The 25,938-nt window shown below is 37.0% G+C and overlaps 1 long non-coding RNA gene across 2 annotated transcripts in view; it reads right to left on the reverse strand.

The window, feature by feature from the left end:
• LOC107061765 (uncharacterized) overlaps positions 1 to 24,427 on the reverse strand; it is a 24,578-nt gene extending 151 nt beyond the window's left edge. Inside the window, exons 1-4 of one of the 2 annotated variants that reach the window (XR_001474191.1) lie at positions 24,153 to 24,427; positions 23,970 to 24,051; positions 5,249 to 5,285; positions 4,908 to 5,177 (exon numbers count right to left, since the gene is read on the reverse strand). This is a non-coding gene — a long non-coding RNA (uncharacterized lncRNA). The remainder of the gene's footprint in view (positions 1 to 4,907; positions 5,178 to 5,248; positions 5,286 to 23,969; positions 24,052 to 24,152) is intronic. The other variant, XR_001474192.1, reaches the window with a different exon arrangement.
• Positions 24,428 to 25,938: the final 1,511 nt, after the last annotated feature.

The following is a 25,938-nucleotide window of genomic DNA, read 5'->3' on the forward strand; positions in this document are numbered from 1 at the left end:
ATATATATATATATAAAGTAATATAACTTTTGTGGGAGACTATCTAACCGACAACCACCACTATGAGCCTAAGTGGTGATATAACGTCTTGCCCACGCTGCCAGAACTTTCCTATACTTTGCCGTCATATAGAACGTTTAACTTAGTGGATCCACTAGTCTATGCTAAAAGCATCTTAAGGTGTCATCTAAAAGTATGATCCTTTACTACCCATGATGACTACATGGTTTATGGAGACTTGAGCTAATATGAACTCGCATCCGCGTATCGGTGCTCAATACTACTCCAAAAATATACTTAACTCGTATGTTTGTAAAAACAAAACTCTTTCTTTGAATTGAGGTAATTGCTCAAAACTTAGCTTAAAAGCTCTCTTGAAATCGATGTTCCCCTTTCTTGCTCAATGTGAAAATATTTATAAACTTCTTTGGGAATACTTAGTTCCCTAATAGCTTTTTGGAGGAATGAACTCCACTCTTTACTCTTTCCTTAACTTGAAAACTTGAGTCTTAAAATGAATTTAAAACATTGTTAAAGACTCTTTGAAAACTTTAAGAAACTTTTCTTTGACTTGCTTCTTAACTTCTAGACTTGACTCTTAACTTCTTTGACTTTGATCTTAACTTTCCTTTGAATTGGATTATGGATTCAAGGTTCATGATCTCATGTTTATGGATGATTTCATTATATTTAAATGTACCTTAGAGTGTTGGAATCAACTTAGAAAACATAGGTACATCGCTTAGGAACAAGTACGAAAAGATGGGGGAGGGATGGGGTGCACTGGTGTCCTTGGCGCTCTGAGAGGCGTGGGGTGCTAGAGCACAAACTTCAGAGGTGAAGTTGTGGCGCTCTAGCTGGCGCGTCGCCTCAGAGGCCAAACTTCAGACTCTGAAGTGGACCGCTCTGAGAGGCGCGGCGCCCCAACCCCTTGCCCAGCAAACTCCAATTTTTCTCCTTCGTTTTTCATCTGTAAAACCCTCTAAACTTCTATGGTTCTTTCCCCAAACACTTAGGACCATTATGTAAAGACTCGGAAAATGATAGGTTAAACTAGAGCCTTACTGTGGGGTTAATGTCATGAGTTAAGGGCAAGTGCTAAGGGTTTTAGGTGTAGGCCATGGTTTGGGAACCTAGGCTACCTAAAACTAGTCCTAACTACTGCCTCCCTAGACCACGAGGGTCTTCATGACCCGTGGTGACAAGGCAGCATGCTCAAGTTTGGTGCCAAGCCAAGGCACCCCTTCACGAGCCACTTCACGACTCGTGGTAATGACCACGGGCCGTGGGAAGGATCGTAGGGTTTGCCTTAACTTGGTGGGAGATGTTGCAAGTTGAGGGAGATACTGTCCCTTAGTTCACGGGCACCACCACGAGCCGTAGTGCCCTAGACGGTCCGTGAAAGCGAACTTGGAGTTCACTTAGGCTCAAGGGAGGCAAGGCAACTTTGCCTAGGCGCTGCCCCATGACCACGAGCTTCACCACGACTCGTGGTGTGAACCACGGATCGTGGGAGCTTCCGTGGACTTGTCTTGGTCTTGGAGGGCTTGGCAAGGATGGGAGGCACACTACCTCAAGGATCACGGGCACCACAACGAGCCGTGGTGCCCCTCACGACCCGTTTAGATGGGCGTGGTCCCTGACGGGTAGCCTCAAGTTGGGGGTTTTTGGTAATTTCATTTTAATTGTTTTATTATGTGGGGTTGTTTTAAATGATTTACATGATAATTATATAAGGTTTTAAGTTTTTTAAACAAGTCACTCACTTATTATTTTTCCCCAAATCAAATCCCAAAGTTCTCTCTCTCTATATTTCTCTCTAACTCAAGGTAGAAGAAGGAGTGGGAGCTAGGGTTTTGGATTCAAGGATTTCTTCATTAAATTTCTTAGGAAGTCTTAACAAAGGTATGGTGACCATTCATCTAGGGTTAGCTTTCACCCTAGAGTCAACTTAAAAGTAAACTTTTAAAGATTTCAAGTTTATGAAAACCTAGGGTTTTACTCAATCTCATGGGTTCTTTCACCAAATGGTTTTAAAAGGCTTCTAATGGCATCTTGTTGTTATATTGTTGTTGTATTGGTGATTTAAGATGAAAATACTCTATGAACCCATAATTTCTCTCTATTCCTAGTTTGTGCCTTTATGAAGTGGGGGTATATGAATAGAACTTGTTTAAATGGCTTTAGATTGTTGAAGTATGTCATTACCATGCTTACCTTATGGTGTATTGTTGGTATATTGGTATGTGAAGTTTATGGCCTTGAAGGAAAAGATATGAGAAGCTACTTGTTGAATTAGAATTGTTAACTTGAGGTTGATCCACTTGAAAGGTGGAGGTGTTTACTTGTTATGTACATTGTGACCATGTCCTTGAAGGCATAGTATGAGAAATTGAAGTGTTATCATGACATTGTATGAATGGGAATTCAATGGAGCTAATGAGATCATGTTATGACTATAAATGTGTTATTATTGAAAGGTTTTTTCTCAATTTGACACTCATGAATGTTGATGATAGGATATGAAAGATTCTTCAATATATATTGTATGTCTCGAATTGGTAGAACTTGTGCATCCTTTTCTTGTATAAATGATTATATTGTTGATTGTTGAATCCTTGGATCGGTAGGCTAATGGCACCCTTCCATTAATGATAAGTAATGAACCTTGGATTCGGTAGGCCTATGGCACCTTTCCATAAAGGTTAATGATGAGACTTGAATCGGCAGGCCCATGGCACCCTTTCAAGTGGAGTTAATGAGCTTTCCTAAATGTACCTTGAATCGGTAGGCTTATGGCACCCTTTCATGTGTGATGATGTCAAAGTAATGAACTATTCTATGGGAATGTAGGCTAAGCACCGAGCGGATTTGGTTAGATGGAAACTCCCCCAATGGTTAGGCATGAGTTTCAATGATCGTCTACCTTATCCCATAAACTATGTGCCCGCATAGGTAGCTAGTGGATCCATTAAGCTATATACCGGTCTTCCTTAGGCAAGTAGACCACCTCTTTACGGTGTGGGGACTTATGACACCGGATTCCATGACAAGCTCTCATGGTCTATGTCGGTTAATGCTTACTTCCCATCATGTGAGATTTCATTATGGTTTCTTGACAGGTTCTACGAAGTGTAGGTAGTAGTATGGGATGCTACCTATACATTGCACGAGTAGGCTTGGAGAGGGTCATAGTGAGTTTCTCTAAATCCTAATGACTGTGACATGAATGTGCCCTAGATAAGGTTATTAAAGAATGTTGGCTCTCAAATGCTTAATTTGTTATGCATGCTATACTTGGGTTATATTATGAATTATTTTCCCTTGTTATACCTTATTAAATGATATATCGCTTTTGTATGAATATTGTGCAAAGGTGAAAAGAAAGGAATGATGAGTTTACTTTAGGTGACCTAAATGTGGTACTAGTATGGATGGTGGTATGGGACGCTATCCATCCATTGCACAAGGTATAGCATAAGGGTTGCTTGAGGTGAAGGTCCAAGGTAAAGGTGAAGGTTTTCATGTTGATATTGTTAAAGTGTGGTATTGTGACTTATATGATGATTAGGCTTGTCTTGTATGTCTTTTATGCAATTGTTCATGATATTTCGAAAAGTGGCATAATGCATGGTTTCTAACCAAAAAGTCCTTTTTTAGGCATGTTTTGCATAGTCATCATACTTAGTACATTTCTGTGTACTAATCCATATTCTTCATATTTTTACTACAAGTGTAGGTTCCGGCAAGTGATTCCTCCTAGCTAGTTTGAAGTGTTGGATTGCCTTCCTCCAAGACTTAGTATGTCCTCATGGATTCGAGGACAAGACTTTTAAGTTTCTTTTGTTCATGTAATGGACACTTTTAGTTATTGTTTTGATTGTAAGGGGTTGTGTCCCTAATTATGTTTTGAGATTGTGTCTAAGATGGCCATGTGAGACTTAGACTTCCGCTATGTCTTTTTAAAGTTGTTTTAATGAAGTTTGAATGTTTGGGTTTTAAATTAGTTTTTGCTTCTGCACCATTTTCATTATTGAATGCAATGAATGACTATGTGGCTTGTATGAGATCCATTCGGGGTCGAGTACGCCATGTTACGACTAGGGGGTGCTCTCGGGTCGTTACACATTAGTACCCTCAATACCCAATAGATTTAACTCGAAAAACAACCCGAAAACACGAGTTAAATCAACAATAGGCAATCACAATCAACCAACAAGAATTCAACAATGTTCTTCAAGAACTTCACTTCTTAACAAGTAAACAACACCAAATCACTGAATTGAAACAAGTGGTGTGTGGGTGAACTAACCCAACACGAAAAGATCTCACATACTTTTACAGGGGACGTGCCCGACGAATTCCACTCCAAACGCTTGACGTTCTTGGCGAAATCTTGGCTTTTCTCCCTTTCTTCTTTTCTCTTTTCTCCAAGCCCTAAGCGTATTCTAATTTCCAAAACTGAATTAAGTTCTGTTTTTACCCCAATAAACCCCTAAAAATAAATTAGGAAATTAATTAGAGAAAAGACTAGTTTGCCCTTCCTTAAATCCAGATTTGGACTTTCCTCAATCCAACAGCCCAACTTCTGAAGGGCATAACTCACTCATACGTTGTCAAAATCGCACAAACTTGGCTGCGTTGGAAAGATCTCTACAAGGGATTTCCAACCATATCAAGATCTGCTCCTAACTCATCCTGAGCTAGGAGTTATGGCCGTTTGAAAATGGCCAAAACTCACTTTCTTAACTTAGACAAAATTTTCAGCTTTCCTTATTCTTTCCAAAAATCAATATTTTCATATTTTAAACTCTTTATAGTCGTTTCTAGGTGCGAGATGTTATAGAAAATAATATTCAAGGAGGAAGAATTGTAAGCAACTCAGCAACAAAAGTTGTCCAACAAACCTTCCAAGCGAAAATACTTGTAAATCTGATGAGAGAAAACAACCCAATTTTCATGACTATGGAACAGCTGCAATGCTATCCAAGTGATCAATTTTTGCAATCTCATGCTACTTCCAACTACTGCAATGCACGTCTCCACCATCCTTGCAAACAACAGTTGCACCAAACACAATCTAGCTTGTGACCACCAGAAGAAGGTGAAACATTTCTCCTTCACTCCTTTGGTTGAGCCATATGCATCTATTTGAGAGATTGAGAGCAAATGGGCATCTGCAATCAAGAAAAGGATTCATTCCTGAGTATACACCTAAACACTTTGATCCACCAAGAATTGTGCTTACCACTCGAACATTCAGGGACATGATACAGAAGGTTGTCCTGCCATAAAATTCAAGATTCAAAGCATGATTGAAAGTGGCAAGATAAAGCTACAAATATATCCTTCAACCAGTAATGGCAATATCATAAGCACAATTGTTGTTAAGGGTGATCCATTGAAATTGGCACCAAAGCAGTTGAAAAGAAAGCATGCAACTAGTCAAGAAGACTAACAAAGACATTATCTCTGCAACTTTTCCTTTTTAAGAAATATATACCCTTTTACAATCCTTTCTACCCTTTTGTAATGAACTATGTATGACCTGATTCCTGTTAATAGCGGGATAAGTAGGCGCCTATTCTGGGTTCGATCTCAACATAATAAAATTCCATTCTCTCCCAAGAGAAAAGACTGGGACAACTTTATAGATGGCCTATAATTATTTGAAAAGGCAGAAGTTGAGATCACAAGCCATATCCACATCATCAAGTCGCTTCAATGCCATAGCAACAAGAAATGCAGATTCAAAGCAAAAGCTTCATGGTTCAATGCAAGGCCATTTTCTTTTATACTAACAAGTTTTCTTTGAGTAATGTAGAGGTTGAATTTTTGTTATCCTTGAATGATAACACCACAAGGCTCAACATCAAGACAAAATTTGCAAGATTCAGATGGTGCAACATCAACTAGAATCAAATTTGAAATTCATAATTTTTCTTTGAGTGCAGAATTTATAAGCAGCAAACTTTCATTGAAATTGAAGCTCCTAAGTTATGGGCAACATATGCATTATTGCGAAGTATTGCACTAGGCACCGTACCTTAATTATTCAATACTGCAAAGGCACTGCAACAAGTTCTTCATACTAGATTCTGAATGTTTGTTACCGCAAAGAAATCGCACCAAGCTCATCGCATTGCACCAAAATTTATATTTGTAAGTTTGCACCGCATATTGGCTTTTTCCACCCTCTAATAGGATATATCGGGTTCTTCCACCCTCTAATAGGATATGTTGGGGTTTTCCACCCTCTAATAGGATATATCGAGTTCTACCACCCTCAAATACCATATATTGGGTTAGTCCACCCTAAAATAGGACATATTGGATTCTTCGACCCTCAAATAGGATACATCGGGTTCTTCCACCCTCCAATAGGATATATCGGGTTTTTCCACCCTCTAATAGGATACATCGGGTTCTTCCGCCCTCTAAAAGGATATATCGGGTTCTTCCACCTGAAAATAAGATATATCAGGTTCTTCCACCCTAAAATAGGATATATCGGGTTCTTCCACCCTCTAATAGGATATAACAGGTTCTTCCACCCTAAAATAGGATATATCGGGTTCTTCCACCCTAAAATAGGATACATTGGGTTCTTCCACCGTAAAATAGGATACATTGGGTCCTTCCACCCTAAAATAGGATACTTTGGGTTCATTCACCCTAAAATAGAAGATATCGAGTTCAACTGCCCTCAAATAGGACATGTTGGGTTAGTCTGCCCTCCAATAAGACATTTTAATCTCATCTGTGTCTAATGAGGCATCTCGCAATGCTCTAATTATTTATTTATTTTTAAATATAGATATGCACTGCATGCTATCTTTTAAATTTCTTGAAAAGCATATTAGTCTCTAATGAGACATCTTGTAATGCCTTAATTATTCATTTTATACATATGAGCAATGCATGCTATCTTTTAAATTTCTTGAAAGCTTAGCAGTCTCTAAGGAGATATTGCGCAATGTCTTAATTATTTTTATTATGCACTGCAAGCATTTTAAATTTCTTGAAAAATTAAGTTACATATATATATGTCTCTTTTACTAACGAGACTTTGCAGCCGCATAATCTGAAGCAATTATTTATGATTCAAGAAAATGCAATATACTCTATTAATCGCATCTTGAATATTAATTCAGAAATGACGCATCTTTCTTATGACATTTTTCATAAGATGTTTTTTTTATATATATTTCAAGCTTTATATAATTTCCTAACAATTTTGTAAAGATTTGGCAGAAAGCACAATCTACATGCAGCAACAAGGGACACAATGCAATGTGGAACCTTATCTAAGCAGTGAACTGGGGCAATTTTTTGGGAAAGTTTAGCTTTCCAACAAAGATCAAAGGTCCACCTCGAACTCTGCTCGACTCCACTCCCAAATACTCTTCTCGATCACAATACCTAGTAACATCATAATTCAATATTGGGGAAACTGTTGTAAGCTTGCGACTACGTTGTTCTCAAAATCCTCTACCTCATCAGTTATCCCATGCTCATATTGTCTCATGCTCTCCTAAGGTCGTATTTGTTGTTCGGGACAAAATTGGCTTCTACGTCAACTTCTTTGCCCAAAAACTCTTACATCATCTTTGGTCAAAGAGGGACAAGTTGTTGACACCCAATTTTGACCCTCCTTTCTTCTAATTTATCATTTTCGAGCTTCTAAATTAATAATGTATCAAATGAACTTTTTCACAACTATTTTTACTATTACGACTATTTATCTACTAAAATTATAGGTTTTATTGTTGAAATGATTATTATCACTTTTTACACCTCTTTTCTTAAATAATCAATTGTCGTCACCTTATTTCTAGTTTCGTACTTATTAAGTTAATTATAAGTCAATATTTTGTATATATATTAGCGATATTTTTATCATGTAAATTTTTAGTTGTTATCATATCATAATATATATTGTATTAATTATTAAGTTAGAAGCCCAAAATAATACAAAGAAAGAAGAGAAAAGACCTTCCAATTCAGCCCAAAATTGGCCAGAAAAACGAGCCCAAATCCGCTCCAAAATATGGCCCAACGGAACTTTCAGATCAGCCCACAAAGAAAATTTAGCACCAGCCTAAACTTCTTTTTAAACCCTACAGTAGCAAGCGTAGCAGCAGATCACCTCCGCCTCTTCCTCTACTTTCTATCCTTTTCCTCTTTTCAACAAACTCCACTATTCTTTAATCATAGAGCCGAGTTTAGCTACCCTATTTTCGTGATACAATCTTGTCAATCACATGAAGGACCAAGCCCATCCAAATCGCAACGTTCAAATTCAAACGGGTCTCTTGACTCTATTCTGGAAAAAATCCCGCCCAAATGCTAAGCCTAGAAGCTTTAAGTTTTGAAAAAATACTTGCTCTTTCAATCATTTTGGGGTAGACGATTTTTGTTTGCGGAAATTTTCTTAATAAATTTTCTTCATCCCTGCACAGCGAATGACGACTTCTTCTCTTGAAACTTTAGTTTTCCTTTGCATTAATTTGATTTTCTAAAAGCTCAAAGTATTCAACTCTCTTTGCGAAAATCTCGAACCTAAGCGTAGTTGAGTTTGAGTGTGATTTGGCGACCGCAAGCGTCCATTCATTACCCCGCAATAGGAGCTACATGGAGTCTTCATGAAAGACTCTCACCGCCATTAGACATTAAAAACGACATCCTCTCACATTTTTGTGCCTCTTACATCCTCAAAACTCATCCAACAAGGAAATCTGGAAAAGTGTTCTTTTATAATTTTTAGTCATCTTTTGTTCGCTTTACCTTAAGTGACATTTGTGAGCATTTGTCATGTGATATTTGTTGCTCCTTGATTGCTTGTCGTGGGTTATTTTTTCGTTAACAGAGAGTTTTTTTTTTTGGTTTTTGCAAGTCTTTAGTGTCGGTCATAAAAAAGAAAGAACTTTTAAGGATGTCAAATGTCTCCATTAGGCTTTTAAGTTTTTCTTTGGTTGAAAATTGGTAAGCTTTTCATTGATTTTTTTTTTTTGACAACAAATGTCTTAAAGGAGTTTTTAATTCCTTACAATGCTTCTGCAAAAAACAAATATTTTTATCATTATTATTTTCAGATCTTTAGCAATAAATTTTGACATCGGTAAACTTTTCAATGATTTTTTTTTTTTTGACAACAAATGTCTTAAAGGAGTTTTTAATTCCTTACAATGCTTCTGCAAAAAACAAATATTTTTATCATTATTATTTTCAGATCTTTAGCAATAAATTTTGAATAAAATAAAGTTACTTTAAACAAATGATTTTGTTTTAGAAAAGCTCTGTCATTTTTTTTAAAGTCGAAAGAGTCTTTCAAGTGTAGAATGTGTTATCGATTTCAAGGTGTAAACAATGCTTTTTAAAGGCATGCATATTAACTTCATGGACAAACATATTTCTTTAGTATACATTTTGGTATCAAATTTTGTACAAACAATTGTCATTCTTAACAAGTGATTATCTATTGTTTTCAAAAAAGAAAAATGCAAGTTAATTCTTTCAAAATATAAAAGAGTTTTTTTTTAATGTTAAAATGTTTTCCAACTTATGATTTTTTCAAATTCTTTAGCACTAATTTTTAGTTTAATTAATTAACCTAAGTTTGACCGGTAACCGTCTTTAACGAATCTTAAAAGATGACTTACCCCTTCCCTTTAGGATAACTACAACTCTTACCTAGAATCTCATGTTTAGCATACCTTAAAATGAAGTTAACTTTAGACGATAGACTTTAATCGTTATAGGTGCCCTAATTCACCATAATAATTAGGTGGCGACTTCTCAAGTTTGTGAATAATTTGGAAATCACCAATATGTTGTACACATTTTGACTTTGAGTTAAAATGGGGTATAACAACAACATGAGTGTCTGAGTGTACATGCTGAGATTTGATTCATTGGCTAGATATGCACCAACATTTGTTGATACGATGCACGATAGGGTGCGTAGATTTGTGGGAGGGCTTGACTCAGACTATATCGGCACTTGTTCTACCGCTGCACTAAATGATAATATGGATATCTTGCGAATTCTGGCCTTTGCACAAGTAATAGAGGATCGCCGACATCTACATTATATGAGTGAGAGGGTCAATAGAGAGACAAAAAAAGAATAGGCCTGCTGGTTCACCGGGAGATTTTTAGGGTGCTCCCAGACCCTAATATTCTAGTAGGCCACCTAGAGCTCCACCACAGTAGTTCCAGGGACAGTCAAGCCTAGGTGAGGGTTCACAAGCATCAGGCTCTCAGCAGCAGAGGGGTTCAGGCCAGGCTAGGACAGCACCACCGCGTTGCGCTACTTACGGTAGGATGCATTTCGGGAAGTGCAGGAATGGTTCCACAGGTTTTTATTCTTGTGGATAGCAGGGGCATATGTGGAGGAATTTCCCGACCATAGGTCAGGGTGGTATAGGTCAGTCGACCGGGTCAGTAGTAGGTTCCTCCTCCTCAGCACAGCCTACAGGGCGTGGACCCTAAACTTCAGTAGGTAGAGGCAAATGCGGAGGTAGAGAGGAAGCATCTAGTTCTGGTAGTGGCCAGAACCGTACATATTCACTAACCGGCCGACAGGTCTCAGAGTCATCACCAGATGTTGTGATAGGTGCATTAATTGTTTTCTCTCATTGTGTTTATGCTTTGATAGATCCTGGATCTACTCTATCTTATGTTACCCCATTTATTACGGGGAAGTTGTGTATAGTAAAAGAGTCATTAAATTAACCCTTTATTGTATCTACACCAATTGATGAGTCTATTATTGCAGGAGAGTCTATCGAGGTTGCACGGTAGAAATTATCGACTGTCAGACCTCTGTAGACCTGGTAGAGTTAGAGATGGTCGATTTTGACGTCATTATGGGTATGGACTGGTTAGCGTCTTGTTATGCTTATGTTAAGTGTCGGACAAAAAATGTTAGAGTCAACTTTCTAAGAGAGGCAATTCTGGAATGGAAATGCGATACAACAACACAGAAAGGTAGGTTTATTTCCTATCTTAAAGCGAGGAGGATGATTACTAAGGGTTGTATTTATCATTTTGTTCGCGTTCATGATATAGATGCAAAACCACCGACTCTTCAGTCTATTCCGGTAGTTAATGAGTTTCTAGATATATTTCCAGACGAGCTTCCTGGTATCCCTCCAGAATAGGAAATTGATTTTTCTATCGATATTCTACTAGGTACACAACACATATCTATCCCTCCATATAAAATGGCTCCTGCTGAGCTGAAGGAGTTGAATGATCAGCTGAAAGATTTGCTTGATAAAGGATTTATCAGGCCAGTAGGCCAGTGTTTCATCATGGGGTGCACCAGTATTATTTGTGAGAAAAAAAGATGGCTCGCTGAGGATGTGTATCGATTATCGACAGCTGAACAAGGCTACTATAAAGAACAGCTATCCCCTTCCGAGGATCGATGACTTGTTTGATTAATTACAAGGTGCTAAGTACTTATCGAAGGTTGATTTGAGAGCAGGGTACCATCAGGTACGAGTTCAAGAGAAAGATGTTCCGAAGACAACTTTTAGAACTAGATATGGGCATTTTGAGTTTTTAGTTATGTCTTTTGGATTGATCAATGCCCCGGCAGTTTTTATGGACCTGATGAATAGTATATTCATCCGTATCTAGATATGTTTGTGATTGTATTTATTGATGTTATTTTGGTCTATTAGCATTCAAAAAAGAGCAGGCAGATCATTTGCGAGCAGTCCTTCAGGTTCTTCGAGAGCAGGAACTTTACGCAAAGTTCTCTAAGTATGAGTTCTGGTTGAGCTCTGTGGCTTTCCTAGGCCATATTGTACCAGATGCAGGCATTATGGTTGATACACAAAAGATTGAGGCTGTAAAGACTTAGCCTAGACCCATGACTCCGACTAAGGTTTGTAGTTTCTTAGGATTAGCTGGGTAATACAGAAGGTTTGTAGAGGAGTTTTCTTCACTTTCAGCACCACTATTGAAGCTGACTCAAAAAGCAGCTAAGTTCCAATGGACTGAGGCTTGCGAGCATAGTTTCCAGGAGTTGAATGACAGGTTGACATCAGCACCAGTTCTAGCATTGCTAGAGGGTTAAGAGGGCTATGCGGTGTACTGCAATGCTTCTAGTGTTGGGTTGGGATGTGTTCTAATGTAACATGGTAAGGTTATCGCATATGCTTCAAGGCAGCTGAGGAAACATCAGAAGAATTATCCGACCACTACTTAGAGTTGGCTGCAGTTGTCCATGCGTTAAAGATCTGGAGATACTATTTGTATGGCGTTCATGTTGACATCTTCACAGATCATAAGAGCCTTCAATATATCTTTAGACAAAAGGAGTTAAATCTGCGACAACGTCGGTGGCTTGAGTTACTGAAAGACTACTACGTGGATATTTATATCATCCAGGAAAAGGCGAAATGTGGTAGCCGATGCCTTCAGTCGAAGATCTATGGGTAGTTTATCCTATTTAGGTGTTCAGAAACGTGAGGTAGCGCGAGAGCTACATCAGTTAGCTAGCGTGGGAGTCAAATTGTTAGAGGTAGATGATAGTGGGGTCGCAATTCAGGACACAGCCGTATCATCTCTAGTTGTAGAGGTAAAAACACGTCAACATGAGGATCCTAGCTTAGAGCAGCTCAGAGCCAAGGCTCAGGATTAACAGTATTTAGCATTTGATATAGAAGGAGATGGAGTCCTCAGATATAGCGATCGATTGTGTGTTCCGGATGTTGCAGGGCTTCGACATTAGATTATGGAAGAGGCACATCATTCCCGTTATTCTATTCACCCTGGTTCGATGAAAATGTACCATGATATTAAGGAGATCTATTGGTGGCACGAGATGAAGAAGGACGTTGCTGAGTTTGTGGCATAGTGTCCTAACTGCCAACAAGTGAAGGTTGAAACCCAAAAGCCCGCTGGGCTAGTCCAAAAGATAGCCATTCCTTTATGGAAGTGGGAAGCAATTAATATGGACTTTATTATAGGGTTAGCTCGATCACGTCGTAAGTTTGACTCTATTTGGGTAATTGTTGACAGACTAACAAAATCAACCCACTTCTTACTAGTCAAGACTACTTTCACAGCTGAAGATTATGCAGGGCTTTACATCCGAGAGATTGTTTGGTTGCACGGCGTCCCAATATCTATTATCTCGGATAGAGGAGCATAATTTACTGCTAACTTTTGGAAGTCTTTCCAGAAAGGATTAGGGACGCAAGTTAATCTCAGTACCGCCTTTCACCCTCAGACAGATAGCCAAGCTGAACGCACCATTTTAACACTTGAGGACATGCTACGGGCATGCATGCTGGACTTTAATGGAAGTTAGGATGACCACTTACCTCTTATTGTGTTCGCATACAATAATAGTTATCATTCTAGCATCGGGATGGCACCTTATGAGGTTTTGTATGGTCTAAAATGTTATCCCCCATTGGATGGTTTGAGGTAGGTGAGTCAGGGTTGATTGGACCTGATTTAGTACAACAGACAGTGGAGCAGGTTAAGATCATTCGGGAGAGGTTGCTAATATCTCAAAGCCGACAGAAGTCATACTCAGATGTGCGACGAAGGGACTTAGAGTTTTGTGTCGATGACTGGTGTTCTTTAAAGTCTCGTCTATGAAAGGTGTTATGAGATTTGGCAAGAAAGGAAAGCTTAGTCCAAAATTCATTGGGCCATACCAGATCCTTCGGAGGGTAGGATGAGTGGCTTATGAGTTAGAATTGCCTTCAGGGATAGAATCTGGTCATCCAGTTTTCCATGTATCGATGCTACGGAAGTGCATAGGAGACCCTTCCCGGGTTGTCCCAGTTGAGGATGTTCAGATCACAAAGGAGTTGTCCTACGAGGAAACTCAAGTTGCCATATTAGATCGACAGGTCCGTAAATTGAGGACCAAAGAGGTGGCTTTAGTTAAAGTATTGTGGAGAAACAAGAATAGAGAATAGGTGACCTGGGAAGCTGAGGATGGCATGAGGTCCAAATATCCTCACTTGTTTCATACCCCAAGGTGATGGCATATTAGTTTATATTAGTGCAGTGAGATAGGATACCTATCTGATTTTTTATATTATTGCTTATTATTATGGTTGTTGTCGTTGTATTTTGCTCGCACTGTTATTGCAGAGCTATAATGCTTAGCTATTTATGTCGTCATGTAAGATGCCTAACGATGACTGGTGTTCTTTAAAGTCTCGTCTATGAAAGGTGTTATGAGATTTGGCAAGAAAGGAAAGCTTAGTCCAAAATTCATTGGGCCATACCAGATCCTTCGGAGGGTAGGATGAGTGGCTTATGAGTTAGAATTGCCTTCAGGGATAGAATCTGGTCATCCAGTTTTCCATGTATCGATGCTACGGAAGTGCATAGGAGACCCTTCCCGGGTTGTCCCAGTTGAGGATGTTCAGATCACAAAGGAGTTGTCCCTACGAGGAAACTCAAGTTGCCATATTAGATCGACAGGTCCGTAAATTGAGGACCAAAGAGGTGGCTTTAGTTAAAGTATTGTGGAGAAACAAGAATAGAGAATAGGTGACCTGGGAAGCTGAGGATGGCATGAGGTCCAAATATCCTCACTTGTTTCATACCCAAGGTGATGGCATATTAGTTTATATTAGTGCAGTGAGATAGGATACCTATCTGATTTTTATATTATTGCTTATTATTATGGTTGTTGTCGTTGTATTTTGCTCGCACTGTTATTGCAGAGCTATAATGCTTAGCTATTTATGTCGTCATGTAAGATGCCTAAGTTAGAATTTCTGTGTTTCAGGTTCCTGGATAGTCACATTTACAAAGGATACTTGCCTAAATTTTGGCCAACTCCTAAGGACTTAACCACGTGACTCAGATTTTTCATTCGAGGACGAATGTTTCTAAGGGGGTAAGGATGTAACACCCCGACTTTTCGAAACATCTAAATTAACTCGTACCTTCGTGGAAAGACAAAAAGGGTGAGTAATAAATTAAGAATGTTGTGGTATGTCATATTTTAAGTGTTGAAGTTAGGTAAGTCGCAAAATAAAAGTTGGCGAAAGTTATCATAAGTTCCTTTTTAAATATTTCTCTGAAATTTGGGTCAAATGTCTCAGAGGTTTTCTCTCAATCTATAAAGAGTTATGGGGTCCACGACCTATCGAATCGAAGGGCTATGAGTCTAGTTTACAACACATCAAATCGTTTGTTCCTAAGATTTCACAATAAAGAGATATTCACATTTTTGCAAGACTGCGCAAGCAGGCATGTGAGGTGGGTCCCCTAGGTCGGTGGAAGCTTATAAGATAACATCTTCTTCATTTTTCTTCATTCCAACTCATAAGAAACCCACGAAAATCAGAGAATTATTCCTCAAATCATCTTTGTATGTTCATGATCTCTTCTTGGCTCCTTATAAAAAATTGCCCTACGTCGCGAGCTCGTCGTTTTGGTATAATTTTCACGGTGAATTGAGCGGTGTAGATCCGTGGAGGTTGTGGCAGCAGGCATTTATTTAGTGTTTTGATTTATTCAAGTGATATGGGCGTGTAAAGAAAGGTATGAACCATATTTTTAGCAGTTTACGGATACCTTAGGTATTGGATAGTAATTTACGATAGGAATCCGTATTGATTGTCGAATTGTCGTAGTATTTTTTATCCTTAATTACTAATTGATTTTACCTTTTTATTTAGTGTTGTAGTGGTGCGGACAGAGGTATTTTAAGCATAGATTATAAAGGAAAAGGTATGTTAAGGCTATTCCCTTCGTTCGGCATATTTCCTTAGAGCTTGGGAATGATATAGTATGGTAGTTAATGTTGGTGATCTTGTAGATGTAATTGTGAGTGGTTGGCTGATTGAGTGGTTATAAACCCCTATTATAGGGACTCATAATCTGTTAAGAATGACCCTAAGTTAGGAATGACTTGGAAACTATATATATATATATATATATATAGCTAAATTGCTCACCTTTAGCTTATTCAATTGTTTGTTGTCGCCCTTGGGGCTATTGTGGTTAGCGGTTGAGCTATGAACTGCCTATGGGGCTATGATGTTGTCTAATAGGACTATGTTATTGCCTAAGAGGGCTATGTGTTTTCTATGGGGTTGTATTGATGCCAAAGAGTGTTATGTGTTCCCTATGAGGCAATTTTGACGCCAAAGAGGGCTATGTGTTGCCTACAGGGCTATGTTGATGCAAAAGAGGGTTATGTGCAGCCCACAGAGCTATGTTGTTGCCTAAGAGGGTCATGCGCTGCCTACGGGGATATATCATTGCCAAAAAGGGCTATGTGACTTCTTACAAAGACAAGGGGCTACCGATAGGGTTATGTAGATTGATTTGGCACCTTCTGGGCTTACGGGAGCCTAGGTAGGTGGTATATTGTTTGTACCTACCGAGCTTATGGGGGCTTGGTTAGGTTGATGTTTGATCATTTTTGTATTTTTTTAGATCTAGTAGTGGGTTAGCATGCTTAGCTAAATATTGATTTCCTTACCTAATTGCTTTTGGTATATTATGATACTTGCTCATTTAGTCTATAGCCTTTCATACTCTGTACATTATTTTGTACTGATGCCCTATTGCCTGAGGGTGCTGCATGCAGGTCCCAACAGACGACCCAGTAGACCTCCTCATCAGCAAGATTGACTTCTATCTGGTTGGCTAACCCCTTTCCTCCGGAGTTGCCAGAGTTGGGAGGTTTGTTAGCTTTTGTTGCAGATATTTTTATGGGTAGGCTGGGCCCTGTCCTGCCAATCTTTTCTACTCTTAGAGGCTTGCAGACTAGTGTGTGTGGTGTATAGCTACGTTATGACCATGCTGGCCTAGTTTGTTGGTTTGCTGAAGCTTGTGAGCTATTTGATGTATTGTCTTGATATATACCTGCTTTCAGTTTTGGTATAGAGATCGTGGTGGCCTCGACGGTCCAATCTGGACTTCTGTGCTAGTTGGCTATTTTTTTATATAAACTCTTGGGAATAGATATTTCTTTTATAGATCTGTTGACAGGGGCCTTACTGGCCGATGTCATAGTTTTAAGCCGAGATATACTTGTTTATTTTCTTGATTGCGTGTGGCTGCCATGCGCTAGTAGCAAATGGTTCAGGAGGGTCGACTCGGGCCTGAGTTCTGGCATTAGGAGCCAGTTGCGCCCCTAGATTTTGGGGCTTGGCACCTAGATCATACCTATGATCCCAAGTATCCAAATTAGGACTTTTTCCATCATGGTTTTTAATTCAAAACCTTCCCCCATCGATAATTACCCATTCTATTACGCTCTACGGATCGAAAAACAGATTCGGGGAGTGAAAATCTTACCTTTAGCCTCAAGAATGGTGGAAAACTCTCAAGAGTCTCCTGGGTTCGTTCCTTAGCTTTAAAAATTGAAAAGTGCAAAAATAAGTCGTTTAGGGGTTTATTTACGACTTTCAGTCGCATCTAGCCCGCCACGGCGACCCTTACCCCGCCAGAGGGACAAAACCCAGCGCCAAAGTGGCTTGCATTCAATTCCGTAAAGTCGTATGGATTCCTTAATGAGTTATCTATCCCCTCATGTAATCAAAATTATAAATAAATCACCCGATTAATGCCAGATTTCCCTACACCTTAATGACTCCGATTTCGTCCAAATCTGGACTAAGTTGGAAAAAATCCAAATACTATGAAAAGGTTTTCCGTCCCCAAATTTTCCCCCATTGGCTTTTCTATAACGACGGAACCCGGTCGTTACAACCTCAAACAAACTTTTCAGCTTTTTTGCATCAAATTCATTGTGCTAGTTTAATTAAAATAACTAAAATTAAATATAAAATACTAAAAAAATAGAAATAAATGAAACGAGTATATCAAATTTTCGCAAAAGAATAAATACTTGATTCGAATGGTAACATAATATCACTTGATTAGCTAATAATAATATTTAATCCTTGATCCTTTTGATCATGGAGTTACCTAATAAATAAAAATAATAATAATAAAGTAATAACTATTAACCAATAAGTATTAAGTATTAATGAATAATAATACTCCCTCCATTCCATATTAGTTGAATTTTTGAAGTATTTCACACCCTTTAAGAAAAGTAGATTAAGACATAAATTGAACATAGTTTTCCATTTTTACCCTTATTTATTATTATCAAATTTATTGAAATCATCACATTGAAAATCCACATGAAGGATAAAATTGGAAGAATATTTTAAAAATAGTCTTGAAGATTGAACAATTAAGTTAATTTGAAAAATGAAAAATGCCTCAAAAATTCAACTAATATGAAATGGAGGGAGTAACTAATAAGTAATAACTGAAAAGTAATACTGTAATAATAATCTTGCTAACATTTTCACAGAAACAATAAACTAATAACTAATAGTAATAAGTTATATAAGTAATATTATAATAATAATAATAATCTTAATAGCACTTTAAGAAAAATAATAAATTAATAACCAATAAAAATAAGTAATGGAGTAACTAATAAATGATATCATAGAGAAATGATAATTAAATAGTTTTGAGTAAGTTGAAATTAAATATTAAATTCTTAAAAGTTAAAAGAGTAAAGAAATTGAGAGGAATTTTTTTTATAGATTAATGGGGCGGTTTTTTTTTTTGGAAAAAACTTAAAAGTTAAAAATATTAGATTAGATTTTAGATTTTTTTTAGCTGTTAGTGGGCCCCACAACGGTCAAAAAATTGACAAAGAGATTCTCTAAAAGTTCGTGCCTTCGACGGATAATTTTTCCTATTTCTTTAGTAGTGGACCAGTTTGATCTGGGCTTCTACTGATTTGGGCCAATTTTGGATCGACCTGATCCCGTCCGATTCACACCTTTAGTTTGAATTATATAAATGACCATCAAAAGGCAAAATATTTAACAACAAGACGAAAAATTAAAATTACTGATTTGTGTGAGAGTTCTTGAGTTCCTCTTTCAAGTATGTTTAATTTTCAGTTTCTTTATCTTTTTTGGGCCACCAATTACATTTGTGAAGTAATCTATGTGTGACCTGTGAGTTTCTATGCACTTTCATCATATGAAATCATTTTTTAGTCATTTACAATTTTTTTAAGTTTTATGTTCTTTTATAAGATATCTTCATTTTTCTACACATAAGTGATCTAAAAAGAATATTTTCTTTTATTCAAATCGTAAGGAGACAAGAAGTCTCATTTTGTTGTTTTCTTGTATGCTTCTACAAACACATTTTAAAACTTAAATCTGTGCAATTTCTACTACTTCTCTGTATGAATTTCATATAGTTAAAAAAAATAAAATGCTCAAACAAAAACAGACTTAAAGAAATAGAATCTGCCCATATATAAGTCTTAAAATGTGTTTGTAGAAGCATACAAGGAAACAACAAAATGAGATCTCTTGTCTTCTTAGGATTTGAATAAAAGAAAATATTCTTTTCAGATCACTTATGTATAGAAAAATGAAGATATTTTTATAAAAGGACATAAAATTAATTTTTTTTTTGTAAAGGACTAAAAAATGATTTCATATGAAAGCGCATAGAAACTCACATGTCGCACATAGATTACTTCACAAGTGTAACTGGTGGCCCAAAAAGATAAAGAAACTGAAAATTAAACATACTTGAAAGAACTCAAGAACTCTCACACAAATAAGTAATTTTAATTTTTCGTTTTGTAGTTAAATAGTTTGCCTTTTGATGGTCATTTATATAATTCAAACTAAGTGTGTCAATCGGATCAGATCGGATCGATCCAAAATTGGCCCAAATCAGTAGAAGCCCAGATCGAACTGGTCCAAGACTAACGGAATATCCATTGGAGGCACGAACTTTTCGAGAATTTGTTTGTCAATTTTTTGACCGTTGTGGGCCCACTAACAACAAAAAATAATAATCTAAAATCTAATCTCATATTTTTAATTTTTAAGTATTTTTTACTCCCCATTAATCTATAAATATTTTTCGTCTCAATTTCTTTACTCTTTTAACTTTCAAGAATTTAATATTTAATTTCAATTACAAAATTCTTATTTTACTATATTTTTTTAAATTTCCTATCATATTCTTTAAAATTTCCTACCATTTGAAAGAATTACAAAAAATCATATTTTCCTCACTCTCTCTTAGATTCTTGGATACATCACTTTTACGCGATGTACCGGAACACGATGTATCGAGACGTTGAGTGATATATTCGAAATTCTTATATTTTTGGGGATTTTTTTAATTTGAAAACGAATAGAAATAAGATGTAATTAACTCTTAACACTACAAAATTCAAGTAGTTTTTACTATTTTTAGCGATGTGGCATAGGGAGTATAGCTCACTCTCTTAAGGAGAATAAGAGAGATGACCAAACAAATCAAATAATAATCAGACAGTTAAAAAAACTTTAAATTTTTGGATAGAACATTCTGAATTTTAAAATATAGTTGCCCAATTAGACCGTTGATTTTGAAGGGCATCCTTTTTAAATTTTCAAGCACAAGGTGAACAAGATAAAAGTTGCATTGAATCAGTGGAGTAGAAACACTTTTGGGGATATTTTCAAGCAACTAATAATCAGAGAAGAAGTAGTCAGAATTAAAGAACAAAACTTTGAGGAAGAGCCTACAACAGCTAATAGAATGATTCTACAACATGCTCATGCGGAAATGAAAAAGTATGTTCACTATGAAGAGGAGTTTTGGAGACAGAAAGCTGAAATTACATGATTTGCGTATTTTTTCATAGTCTAGTAAATGGGAGAAGAAAAAGACTTCAAATCAAGAGAATTTAAAATGCAGAAGGAGTATGGCTTGAAAGAGAGGATCAAATGGTTGAAGAGGCAATAAGTTGTTATAAAAATCAATTTACACTAGGTGAAGAAGAATCTGATTTTTCTTTATTAGAATGTATACCAAATTTGGTAAATCAGGGGATAATGAGAAGTTTCTAATGATACCACTAATGGAGGTGGTGAAAAATAATCTATTTTCCAATTGGAGGGATCAAGTGCAAGTGGACCTGATGGCTTGAACGTCAATTTCTTTCAATCATGTTGGGACATTGTTGGTTATGATGTTTATAGGATAGTAAAGGCCTTTTTAATAGTGATACCTTGCCCAAGTCGATCACACATACAAATCTGGTACTGCTACGTAAAAGGGAGTTGGTCAATTCATTTTCAGATTAAGGCCTATAAGCCTAAAAAATTTGATTAATAAGACCATCTCTAGAGTGGTACATGGAAGAATAAAAGACATTCTAACCAAGTTCATATCTCCTACTCAAGATGAATTTTCAAAAAGGAAGATGCATAATTCAGAATGTGTTGCTAACTCAAGGGATTTTGACTGATATAAGAAAAAGAGGTAAGCTTCTAATGTTGTTATCAAACTAGATATGACCATGATTTATGATAGGGTATCCTGACTATATTTATCTAATGTGCTAAGAAAGATGGGTTTCAGTGAGATTTTTACTGTCATGGTATGAAGATTAATAGCAAAGACCTGGTACTCTATTATTTTTAATGGGCAAAGTCATGGATTTTTTTTACTCTACTAGGGGAGTGAAGCAAGGAGATCCCTTATCCCCAACTCTGTCTTTACTAACCGCAAAAGTGTTGTCCAGATCACATCACTGAATGCCTTGTTTGACAATAGTTTGTATAAGGGATATGGCTTACCAAGATGGAGTGAGAAGCTAAATCATTTGACTTATGCAGATGACACTATAATATTCACCTTAACAGATAAAGTATCTCTTGATCTTGTTATGGAAGTGCCGAGGAAATATGAGGAGATCTCAGGTCAGTTGATCAACAAAGATTAAAGTGCTTACTTTTTATTTCACAAGACTTCTTTTATTAATATTTTTTATTTATCACTCATACATAAAAATTAGAGCTAAGAAGCATGTCTCACTATTACATGAAGTTCTACATATGCATAATTTGTCTTAATGAACATAATTTTTTTAGCATGATATAAATGTGTTTTTGGTTCTCTTTTTTCATGCACAATAACTTATAGGAACAAGTATTTTTGTTATTTTTATCAGTTTAGTGAAAAAATTTAAACAATCTCAAAACATAAATGTATTTTCTCTGTTTTAAAAAAATCTATTTAGAATTAAATGCTAAATTAACATGATATTTTTTTTATGACAAGGAAAACCCACAGCCGCTACCCTTTGGGTGCGCACATGATAAAACCCCCGCTCCTATGCAATAGCTCGCAAACCACATAGGAGAGGTAACCCGCACTAGGCAAGCCCAGTGCGACGAGCTCGACCCAGAAGGCAAACCCCTTGCTTTCGCTGGCAAGGGGTTTCGAACTTGAGACCTCCAACATGGAAGTCCCAAGCCCAAACCACTGGGCCACCCCGAAAAAGGTGCAGCAGGTGGGATTAGTCATAGGAATGGAAAAAGGTGTGTTCCCATTCATATATTTAGGCTGCCCAATATTTTATTGAAGAAAGAGAAGATATTCTATAATGAAATCATCAAAAAGGTAAAAGGAAAGTTGCAGAACTGAAAGAGTAAGTTATTATCCTTTGGTGGCAAAGTTGTTTTGATTAGAAATGTGTTGCAAAACATGCCTATATATCTTTTATCAACTTTAGCTCTTACTAAATGCGCTTTGAATGAGTTGCACAAGATTTTTCAAAATTCTTTTGAAGCAACTTGGAAGAGGGCAGATCTAATCTGGGCTTCTTGGTTGAAATTATGTTTTTCTAAACAAGGAGGTAAATTTTTTTATGGATAATGAAAAATAAAATTAGGAAAGTCTACATCAACATTTGCCTAATCAAATTGCTGAACATGTGACAAAGAATCTCATGATATGAGAGAGCTTGGAAGACAAAGATAGAGCATGGTGGATGCCATCTACTAAAGGAAATTTTAGGGAAATTCAGAGACCAAAAAAGCAGAAAAGATGGTTTTGGAAGAAATTTTGGGTAAAAGGTCTTCCTATGAAAATTTTCTTTTTTATTTGGAGGTTGTGGAATCTAAAGCTACCAATAGATGACATTGTGGCATCATGGGGAGTCTAGGTGTAGATGTTGTCGACAATTTCAAGAAGAGACTGTCACACATTTTTTTAACTGGTGAAGTTGCACAAAGTATTTGGAGAAACTTTACTATGGCTGTAGGGTTGTTAGGCCCTTTTATACAGGTCAATCAGGCTATTACAGAATGGTGGAAGGCTGAATGTGGGGAAAAACTTATGTCATTGTATCAATCTGCTCCTTAAATCATTTTGTGGCATTTAATGAGAAGAAGAAATGTGGTTACTAATGGAGGATTTATGACAAATAATTGAGTTGTAAGTGATATTAGCCACATTCTTCATATGCTTGCAAATGTGACATATCCTCGGCTGAAGGATATACCAATTAACTGGCCACAAATGGTGCAGTACTTCGAAGAATATATGCGAGTTCTTCATTTTAGATTGGTTAAGTAGGAGTTTCCTCTACAGGGATGGTTTAAATGCAATTCGGATGGGGCCTCTAAAGGTAACCCAGACCCAAGTTCATTAGGTTTTTGCATGAGAAGTGATGAAGGGGAGTTTATTTATGCTATGTTATAAGAATTGAAGTTAACACTAATTTATACGTAGAAGAGTGGATTTGGGGAATGTGATTGACTATTGCACGAGGAACAATTTTGTTCCTGTACGATTGGAGACAGATTCATTAGTTTTGTTGAATATGGTGGAGGGTACATGGAATACTCCTTCGAAGTTAAGGATGAAGATTGACAGGATAAGGTTTTGGAGGGCAAAAGGCGTTAGTACAGTGCATCATGTACTACGAGAAGGCAATAAAATTGCCGATTTTATTACTTGTTGTGTGGGTGCTATAAGCTATAATTCATTGCAACAACTACCACAAGAAGTTCAAAATTGATTCTCTTATATAAACAACAAACCCCTAGTTTTAGATACAACTACTTGAAGGCTTGAGAACCGGACTAATTCAATGGTCTTGAGAAGGTATATAGTATGTTTACCTGAAAAATTGCAGAACTTTTAGATCTGGTTGTTCACTGTGCAACTTTTGATGTGTGGTATCAGCATCTTCAGAATCTCATTCTATCAAAAGTGATATAGTAAATAGCTTGGTTAAAAAAGTTTTGCGTCAATGTTCTAAGAATTTCCGATTTGATTATCTACACAAAAAGGATGGAAGTTACCTCCTACATAGTATTCGGTTGGCAATGAGATTGACAAGGAATGTTCCCGTTGGGTCATATGTCACAACACATGTGTAAGAGATTTGAGGTCGCCTATGATGAAATTAGCCCAGCGTCTTTTCTGATACCGATAGTTGAGCTACGTAACTGATGTTTTCTATGCTTCGTCGGTGTGGAGAATGAAGATCAGTAGCTGGAATTCGTCAAAGGAGGCGTTCAGTTTCCCAGATGAAAAGGGGAAGAACGCGTTTGTAGCTTCTATATTTATTTTGCCCTAATTTGTTTCCTTTTTTGGTTGTTTGATTTTCTTTCCTTTTACTTTTCTTGTTTTGCTAGTGGATGCCCATTTTGGGCTGGACCTTTTGGATTTATTTTGTTGATTAATAATATGTGTAACATCTCGCAAATTGAAAGAACTAGAAAGAGCTGGAATTAGAAAGAGTGATTTTTGGAAATAATAAAATATCAGGAGAATTGGTTAAGTTAGGTCTGAGTTTTTTGGTCAACTTCAAATGACCATAACTCCTACCTCAGGATGAGTTAGGTGTCTTTCCAGATATCTTTGGAAAGATTTTGGAATAATCTTTCCAACGCCGTTGAGTTTACGCGATTTCGAGTTCATATGAGTGAGATATGCCCATTTGAAGTTGGGTTGTTCAAAGAAGAAAAGATCAATCCGGATTTTAGAAGGGCATTATGGTCTTTTCACCACTCAATTAATTAATTTCATTTTTGGTAATTAAGTTGGGGTCTAAACTGATTGGATTCAGTTTACGCTTTTGAGAAACAAGTTAGGGTTTTGCGAGAAGAGAAAAGAATAGGAGAAGGAGCAAGGAATCGTCAAGTTCTTGAAGCTAGGCTCGTGGATTTCGTCAAGGTGTGATCCCTACGAGGTATGTGAGTCTTTCATAGCATTAAGTTCGTTGACCCACGCGCCAATCATGTTATTTCAGCGAAGTTTGTTCTAGAAAGTTGAAAGTTGATGAATCTTGAATGGTGTTCTTGAAATTGGCCTTCGTTCTTGAGTTAGGTTGAGATTGAGGAGTTCCTTGAGGTTAAAATGTTGTTTCCTTGAGTTGTTTCAGTTAGAATCTTGTGTATACATATTGGGTATCTGAAACTAAAGGGAATTTGAGAAAAAGAATCGAGTTTAGGCAAATTAGAGTTAGAAAATGAAGAAGGAACAAGTCGGGCAGAAACTGGGTACCAGGTTCGCGTCGCGGACCTGTTCCTCAGAAGTATAATTTTCCCTTCGCATCGCGGCGAGGTCACGAACCTCTCTGCCTCAAAAGTTATTTTCGCGACCAAAATTTAAATACACCTCCGCATCGCGGACTAGTTTCCAAGCAGTGATTTCTTGATCATTTCTCATGTTTAGCTCTGTCAAATCATTCCTAAACATCATGAGATCTTTCCTATCACAAATCACAATCCTTGAATCCATAATTCAATTCAAGGAAAGTTAAGAGTCAAGTCAAGAGAAGTTAAGAGTCAAGTCAAGAGAAGTCAAGAGTCAAGTTAAGAGAAGTTCAAAAAATTTTCCAAAAGTCTTTTACAACTGTTTTAACTTTGTTTTAAGACTTGAGTTTTGAGTTGAGTAAAGAGTAAAGTTTGAAGTGCATTTCTTCAAAAGAGTATATCGGGACTATGTATTCCCAAAGAGTAATATTTTCACATTTAAACAAGAAAGTAAACTAAGATTTCCAAAAGAGCCTTTGAACTAGTTTTCAGTAAAGAGTAAGAGTAAAGTTCATTCTTCAAAGATTATTCGGGAACTAAGTATTTC

The sequence above is a fragment of the Solanum tuberosum genome, unplaced genomic scaffold, assembly GCF_000226075.1.
Source record: "Solanum tuberosum cultivar DM 1-3 516 R44 unplaced genomic scaffold, SolTub_3.0 scf00165, whole genome shotgun sequence".
Taxonomy (NCBI): domain Eukaryota; kingdom Viridiplantae; phylum Streptophyta; class Magnoliopsida; order Solanales; family Solanaceae; genus Solanum; species Solanum tuberosum.